This window comes from Carassius auratus, unplaced genomic scaffold (assembly GCF_003368295.1).
Source record: "Carassius auratus strain Wakin unplaced genomic scaffold, ASM336829v1 scaf_tig00001940, whole genome shotgun sequence".
In the NCBI taxonomy this organism is placed as follows: domain Eukaryota; kingdom Metazoa; phylum Chordata; class Actinopteri; order Cypriniformes; family Cyprinidae; genus Carassius; species Carassius auratus.
In genome coordinates this window covers 20342-28857 of record NW_020523415.1, presented here as the reverse complement: position 1 = coordinate 28857, position 8516 = coordinate 20342, and positions in this window count along the sequence as shown.

Below are 8516 nucleotides of genomic sequence, written 5' to 3'. Positions count from 1 at the left end.
TTTTCTTAATGTGCTGTGCAACAATTAATATATTGTGTAATACTACAATTAAAATTTTCTAGGAATGTTTAATCATGTGAAACTATTTTTCAGGTTAAAATATATTTACAGAAAAAAAAATTACACAATATTTTTTTAATAGTGTCTAAAAAAGACAAAATAGAAGAAACTGCTGATTTAAATACTAATAAATAAATAGACATAAATAGAAAATAGAAAAAAAATAATTTACAAAAGAAATTAACAAAAACACAGAAAACAATAAAATATACTGATTAAAAATTTCAATAAGTATTATTTATAATTTATAATTAATTATTAAATATTTTTAATTGACAGTGGTTTAGTTTTTTCAGAAAGATGTAAGAGTAGACTTCAGGAGAAAGACTGAGGCTTTGAGTAGAAATGGATGTACGTTTTCTTCAGTCAGTCTGGTATGTTACTCCACTACCTCTGTGTAAACATCCAAAAATACAGTGTTTAGAAGCAGCGTTTCAGGCATTGAAACTATAATCAAGTCTTTAGGCCTCTTGTTTGAATCAGTCCCTCCCTGTTTAAAGTCATGAAGCAGACATTCAGACTGTGGCAGCGGGTGCATTAGTCGTGATTATGTGTAAGCGATGCGTTAATATTCATAATCTCCACCATCTCTCGCCTATGAAACTTGCAAATACAACCAGAGTTCATCCACATGAGTACACACTCCTTAAAGTGGTCTCATCACAGTATTAAACATACATTAACCAATTTTACAAACATTAAACATTAAACTCCTTTTTGGAGTAGATTTGGATCTCAGAAAGAGCTATGAACCCTGAAGTGTCTCAGATCTTCTCTTATAAATCCCAGGTACCCATAACAATCCATACTGAGGATTTAAACAACACAGCAGGACTGAAACAGTTATGTAAAAATTAAATAAGCATTCAATTATTAATGGCTGTTTAAAAATACCCAGAGGAGAATTTTATTGCTCAAATATTGCTATTTCAAATTAAACATCAATAAGACAGAGCAACCTCTTACCTGAAGCTTTCTATAAAGCTTTCCATATATGCAGTATATTGTTGTATATCTCATATCGACTATATTTTCTGCTTGCCCAAACAGTACAGCCATGCCACTGTCTTTCCCACGCAACATTTATGTCACTGGCTTCCAATGCAAACTGATTAAACTAAAGCAGTAATATATAGACTTACTGATTAAATATGTGATGAGGAACATATATTCATATGATTTAATGATCTCTGCACTTAATGTCACCGATGCAATACAGGACAAACTAGAGTGACAAGTGAGCTGTAACATACACATACATGAGAAGAGCCGTAGATGGACAGTGGCTGCTTCAGGAACTCAGATCTCAGGAATGTTCTGCAGGAGGAATATGGAAATTGTGAATGTGACTCAAGCATCTGAACATGGAGTTCATTAACAGCAGACACACACAGACAGAGGGAAAAAACACACATAAAGTGTAACCTGTCAAGAACAGGTCTGAGTCATAGTTCACCCTATAATTGAAAGAAAGGTAAAGATATTTTTAACTTTTTAATTTATTACAATTAAACATTCTTAATACTGTACTGTTGACAAAAGTATTATAATAATACAAATAAATAGAAAATAAAAATAATACAAAGATAAATATGAAATGAACATACAAAAAATACTGATTAAATATATATTTCTACATAAAAAGACAAAAGAGACAAACAACTTATTCAAATTTATTTATGCAGAAAAGGACAAAATAGACAAAGTAGTAAATAAAAAAATGGCTTTATTGGGGTTGAAAAATACAAATCATGCAGATAAAAAAATATTTTAAGAAAAAAGACAAAAATACTTATGTTAAATACTGATTAAAGTCAGAATTATGGTCATAATTTATATATTGCACTACGTATTATGTAAACAAGAAAACTAAAAATAAGTCAGTTAATAAAATAATAAGTATAATTTAAGAAATATAATGTGTAAATGTAAATAAATATAAAGACAATAATTTAAATGGAAAAATCTTTTTTTTTTTTTTTATTTGATCATGGGGTCTGATATGAACTTGACATGTTTTTGTCATATTCACTTGCATACAATAATACACACAAGGATTATATCTTCCTTTCTATTTTTCCCCCTTGAAATCAAAGCTTTAAAGATTACCTATGTTTAATTATGGCTCATTTGTTAAGAATCTAAAACAGAACAGTAAACCTACTAGTAAAACTGCTGATCGCATATCTGCATATCCACAAATACCTGTTCTGACAGGTTCATAATTGAATCCATATTTAGCTTGAATTACTTTGATGAGGTGGTCAGCAGATACGGGAATATTTCTGACGACACAATAGAAACTAAAGTCTCCTAATGCACTAAACAAATCGATTGTCCATCAGATCCAGGAAGAACGCTAGACTATAAATAAAAGATGCCACTTCATGCTTGCCTACCTCACATGGCAATTAGACAGGATGCTGAACGGCAAAAGCAGAGGAAGGAAGAGTATTAGCGTCTAAGCCGGCATCACCAGGGGCTCTCAGAAAATCAAGAGAGGGGCTTTGTGACGTAATGGGCTGGATGTGGGGAGAAGGTCAAACAGTGACATGCGTTTTTCTTTAGGATTGAGCTCAGAATAGAAACAGAACATAAGCAGTACAGATACTTGACATTTGCCCCACTGACAGACGCAAATGTTACTGTCAAAAACAACAAACAACTCTTTACTTTAGATCTTCAACATCTATAGATTATTGGAGTACACTTCACAATAAATTACTATTTAAGTTTTTAGAGTTTTTTACTTCAGAATTTTATGTGTAATTAATTTTGTTACTTTGCAATTGTATTGTGCTATGTGATATTGCATTTATACAACAGATCGAAGGCACGGGTGTGTAAATACATAAGAAAAGACAACAAAGTGTCTTTAATGTCCCTCTTTTGTGCAAAATACTTCCTTCCACCATGGATTCAAATCAAAATTTGAGCCCAAGCTTGATTTTTTTCACAGATTATCTGTCTCATATTCTACTGTCGGGACATAATGACAGGTTTAATAAAAATTTTAAAAATATTTTTTTTACAAAAGTTCCCTACAGCACCTTTAATGGTGACGGTAACAAGACAAAATTCATTTTCCTACACCTGCACTTTGTCAATGTCAGATTCCTTGAAACTGATAAACTAAGATAAAGTAGTTAAAGTTAACATAAAAAAAAAACCTTACATCTGGGTGGAAGAACAGGCCTAATCCACTCACAGCTGCACGACTATGACTGTCCACCAGGAAACAAGCACATACCATTGACAATATAAACCTAGGGCTTTTCACGCATGTACAAGAAGCTAACAGTTTAAGAGACAGCCAGTGGAAACTGTGGAACTGTGGAACAGCCAGTGGAAAGCAGCTTGCCTTGTTCCTTCAAGATCAGGGCCAAACTATGAATCAGAGTTACGAGAAAGCAATTGCAACCTTGATGCACTCGCCCCAGAGAATGCTCAGAAACACTCCACACTTTCCACACAAATAAACGCAGGTTTGAAGCTGCAAATACTTGGTGCTAACATCCCACTTTCGCAAAATGCAGGCACAAAAGTGTCCCAGATGTCATAAACAAAGAAAAAATTAAAATGAGCGTATTGACACATGCAAATACAGTGTGACCCATACAATCACATCACAAAACAGACTGCTGCTTATTTAATCATATTTCATTTAGACTACCAGAGACCTCTGTCATCACATCTGGCTGCAAAACCAAGAGAAGGAAGAGAAAGTAGAGCAAATGGCATGATGTGGAAATAAACTGACAGAAAAACACTTCAGAAAAAGAAAGCCACAGGCACAGTCCTTTGAGACTGAATATTTGTTTGGAAGCGGCTTTTTTTTCAGCGGAGACTCTCTATCTCTGTCAGATCTGTTTAGACACTGGCAGATCTTCTCTAAACACATATTTTGCTCAGAAAAACACACTTTCCATCATGTTATCTTAACGACATTCAAATTGTAGCACATGGCCAATATAAACACTAACCAACTTGCAAGACTGTGAACTCAGAAAAAACAACACAACAAGCATGAGAAGAGGAGAAAGATTATTATGATTTAAAACAACTACTTTCTCTTTGAATATATGTTAAAAGACACTTGGTAAAATGTCAACATCATGACTCCAGTCTTCAGTGTCACATGATCCTTCAGCAATCATTCTAATATGATGATTTGCTGTTTAAGAAACATTTCAAATTATTATCAATGTTGAAAACTGTTGTGCTGCTTCATGTTTTTGTGGAAACCACAATGTATTTTTAGGATTTAAAAAATACATAAAGTCCAGCATTTATTTGAAATAGAAATCTTTATGCATGCTTATACTGTGACTTTTTGGAAAATTTTGTTTCATGAAAAAAAAAAAAACAACTTCGAAGAGCAGTGTAACACAAAAGCAGTTTGTTTTTAAAGCTGTTAAGCTCATATTGAACAAATATAGCCAAATATGTATAAGTAGTTACATTTTCTATTCTTCATACAGGTGCTGGTGATATAATTAGAATATCATCAAAAGTTTGATTTATTTCACAAATTCCATTAAAAAAGTTAAACTTGTATAGTATATTCATTCATTACACACAGACTGATATATTTCAAATGTTTATTTCTTTTCATTTTGATGATTATAACTGACAACTAAGGAAAATCCCAAATACAGTATCTCACAAAATTAGAATATTGTGAAAGGTTCAATATTGAAGACACCTGGTGTCACACTCTAATCAGCTAATTAACTCAAAACACCTGCAAAGCCTTTAAATGGTCTCTCAGTCTAGTTCTGTAGGCTACACAATCATGGGGAAGACTGCTGACTTGACAGTTGTCCAAAAGACGACCACTGACACCTTGCACAAGGAGGGCAAGACACAAAAGGTCATTGCAAAAGAGTCTGGCTGTTCACAGAGCTCTGGTCCAAGCACATTAATAGAGAGGCGAAGGGAAGGAAAAGATGTGGTAGAAAAAAGTGTACAAACAACAGGGATAACCGTAACCTGGAGAGAATTGTGAAACAAAACCCATTCAAAAATGTGGGGGAGATTCACAAAGAGTGGACTGCAGCTGGAGTCAGTGCTTCAAGAACCACGACACACAGACGTACACTGTAAAAAAATTATCGTAAAATCAACAGTAACTTACTGGCAACAAATAGCCAGCAAGCTTCAGTATTTTATTCCACGGTAATATTACTGTAAATCTGACTACAGTAGTTCACAACATACTGTATAATAACTTACAGTATATTTATACTGTAAAATGAATTACAGTTCATGTTTTTGCACTGTATTTTAAAATACTGTAAAGTTACTATGCAGTATAATTAATTACGGTAATTTTTATATTCACATATACGCATATATACACAACATATAACTAACTACAACCTGTTACATGCTTAAAAAATGACATTTTTTCATCAAAGGCTCAGAAAATGAATTGGAAAATGACTGCAGGCTGACGGTTTAGATGATTGGTTGCCAGGTATATACCGTAAGATTCCGCGCTTTACGTAATTAGTGGGTTTAATAGAAAGCAAAATAATAATATGAAAAAAAATATCATGGGAATTGATTTTATCTATTTACCTAGCCTATATTTTTGACATCTACATCTCTACAACTACCTCCCACCCACAAAATTGTTGGCTATAACCTATGAGATTAGGTGGTTTTTGTGTCAAAATTTGGCAACCATAAAGATACGCAATTAAAAAACACCCACATAAAACACTTAACTTTTTTTAACTAAATGCTAAATGCATTAATATATGGGTTCCCTTATGAAACGATGTATTATAAAATTCCTTATAAATAAATATATAATTAATACATAAAAATCCTTGTCTGTTGGATTATTGCTGTCATCAATTTAACAGTAATGTAAGGATTACTGTAATTATTTTCCCACTCTATTGTTTTTTTTCTCAAAGAATAGCATAAACTGACAGCAACTGTCCTGTAAATAGTTTCTACAGTAAGACAAAGCTGGAAATACATCAATAATACTGCAAAAGTTGTAAAATTCACAGCAATTTACTGTAAACTGTTTCTACAGTAAGCTTTCTCTGATAATACAGCAATAATACTGTGAAAATAACAGAAATCGTTTACAGTGTATGCAAGACATGGGTTTCAGCTGTTGCATTCAAGCAACTCTTGAACAACAGACAGCGTCAGAAGTGTCTCGCCTGGGTTAAAGACAAAGAGGACTGGACTGCTGCTGAGTGGTCCAAAGTTATGTTCTCTGATGAAAGTAAATTTTGCATTTCCTTTTGGAAATCAGGGTCCCAGAGTCTGGAGGAAGAGAGGAGAGGCACACAATCCACGTTGCTTGAGGTCCAGTGTAAAGTGTCCACAGTCAGTGATGGTTTGCGGTGCCATGTCATCAGCTGGTGTTGGTCCACTGTGTTTAATGAGGTCCAAGGTCAACACAGTCATTTTCATTTTTCAGATTTCATTTTTCAACAGGACTTGGCACCTGCACACAGTGCCAAAGCTACCAGTACCTGATTTAAGCACTGTGGTATCACTGTTCTCAAATGGCCAGCAAACTCGCCTGATCTTAACCCCATAGAAAATCTATGGGGTATTGGGAAGAGGAAGATGCGATATGTCAGACCCAAGAATGCAGAAGAGCTGAAGGCCACTATCAGAGCAACCTGGGCTCTCATAACACCTGAGCAGTGCCACAGACTGATCGACTCCATGACACGTCGCATTGCTGCAGTAATTCAGACAAAAGGAGCCCCAACTAAGTATTGAGTGCTGTACATGCTCATACTTTACATGCTCATGCTTTTCAGTTGGCCAAGATTTCTAAAAATACTTTCTTTGTATTGGTCTTAAGTAATATTCTAATTTTCTGAGATACAGAATTTGAGATTTTCTTTAGCTGTCAGTTAGAATCATTAAAATAAAAAGAAATAAACATTTGAGATATATCAGTCTGTGTGTAATGAATGAATATAATATACAAGTTTCACTTTTTGAATGGAATTTGTGAAATAAATCTTTGATCTTTGATGATTTTCTCTTTACATAACCAGCACCTGTATAAATCTATCATATGACTTCTAAATACTTGGAATATAGTTGTTGTAATGTTTTCTTTTTTCCTGATCATGATTAAATGTCACTTGATGGCAAAGCTGTATTTACAGTGGTCAAGTAGTGCATAACACAATGAAATGACCAAAACACAATAGAAACAAGCTGCAGCACAATGGACACAAGTTGCAACATAAAAGAAACAAGCTGCAACATAACGAAATTAGCACAACACATTGGAAACAAGCCACAACACAGCAAAATCTGCCCTGTGCCATGTGTTGTGGAGATTTTGTTGTTGTGCACTACTGGGCCACTGTATGTATTATATACTAATGCTCAAAAATCAAAACTTGTGTTCCACAGGGGAAAAAAATTACAATAACATACTGCTATAAAAGGATATGACAAAAAATGTATTTTTAAGTTAGCTGTCCCTTTAAGTTTGAAATTGTTACCCCAGTCCTGAATATGTGGTTACTTCTTTGCTAGATGAGCTGCTGTTCTTCTAACACAGCTGCGTTTTGTGTATTTTGGAAGGAAAATTTGTCTCTAAGGTCCCATATGCAGGAAGAGGAATGTCTGTTCTGTAAAGGGTTTCTGTCCTTGGCTTTCATCCTTTATCACCTTCAGCAAGACATTGATCCTCAGAGGCCCATGTAGTAAAACATGCTGTGCTTTACATCAGTCTCATGGTGAACAAACATAACATCCATTAAATGAGAGCAAAACAAAGTTTCTTCATCATTTACTAACCCTCGTGACTTTATTTTTTCTCTGGAACACAAAAAGACATTTTAGCGTATGTTCATAATATAGTGAAGGGCTGTCGAGCTCCAAGAACTACATAAACATGCTATGAATGTAACATTAGTTTATATAATTCATGCACTATACTGAAAGTCTCCTGAAACAGTATGATTTATTCGAGGAACAGAGCTAAATTTACAATATTATTAATTGAAAAGCTCCCTCAGCATATTTACGGAAAATACCAGCATAAACATTTAAGAAAGTCACAGTTTGACACGTCATGAATTAATACATTGGCAAGTATAATACTTATTGTGAAAGAACCTTGTGTAAGTGCATGAGTAAGACTGAGTTGGTGTGCGTTTTAACAGAGGAGGTGTAAATGCATAAATGATGATAAACTGATAAATGCACAATTTCCTCCGCCGTTGGACGTGCTCCTGTTCTTTGTTTAAACTTTGAATTACATCTGTGTGTGAATAACACTGGCGTGGATTCTACTTCGGAGTCTGAGCTTTACAGGCTCATGGGTGACCAAGAAACAGTCATCGCCTTCATATTACAATGAGTTATCTTGGAAATATCTATCCCGCAATCAGGGAATCCTGGTTGAAACAAGAGCTGGACAGTCACCATAAGCTGGATCGGTTTTATTCACA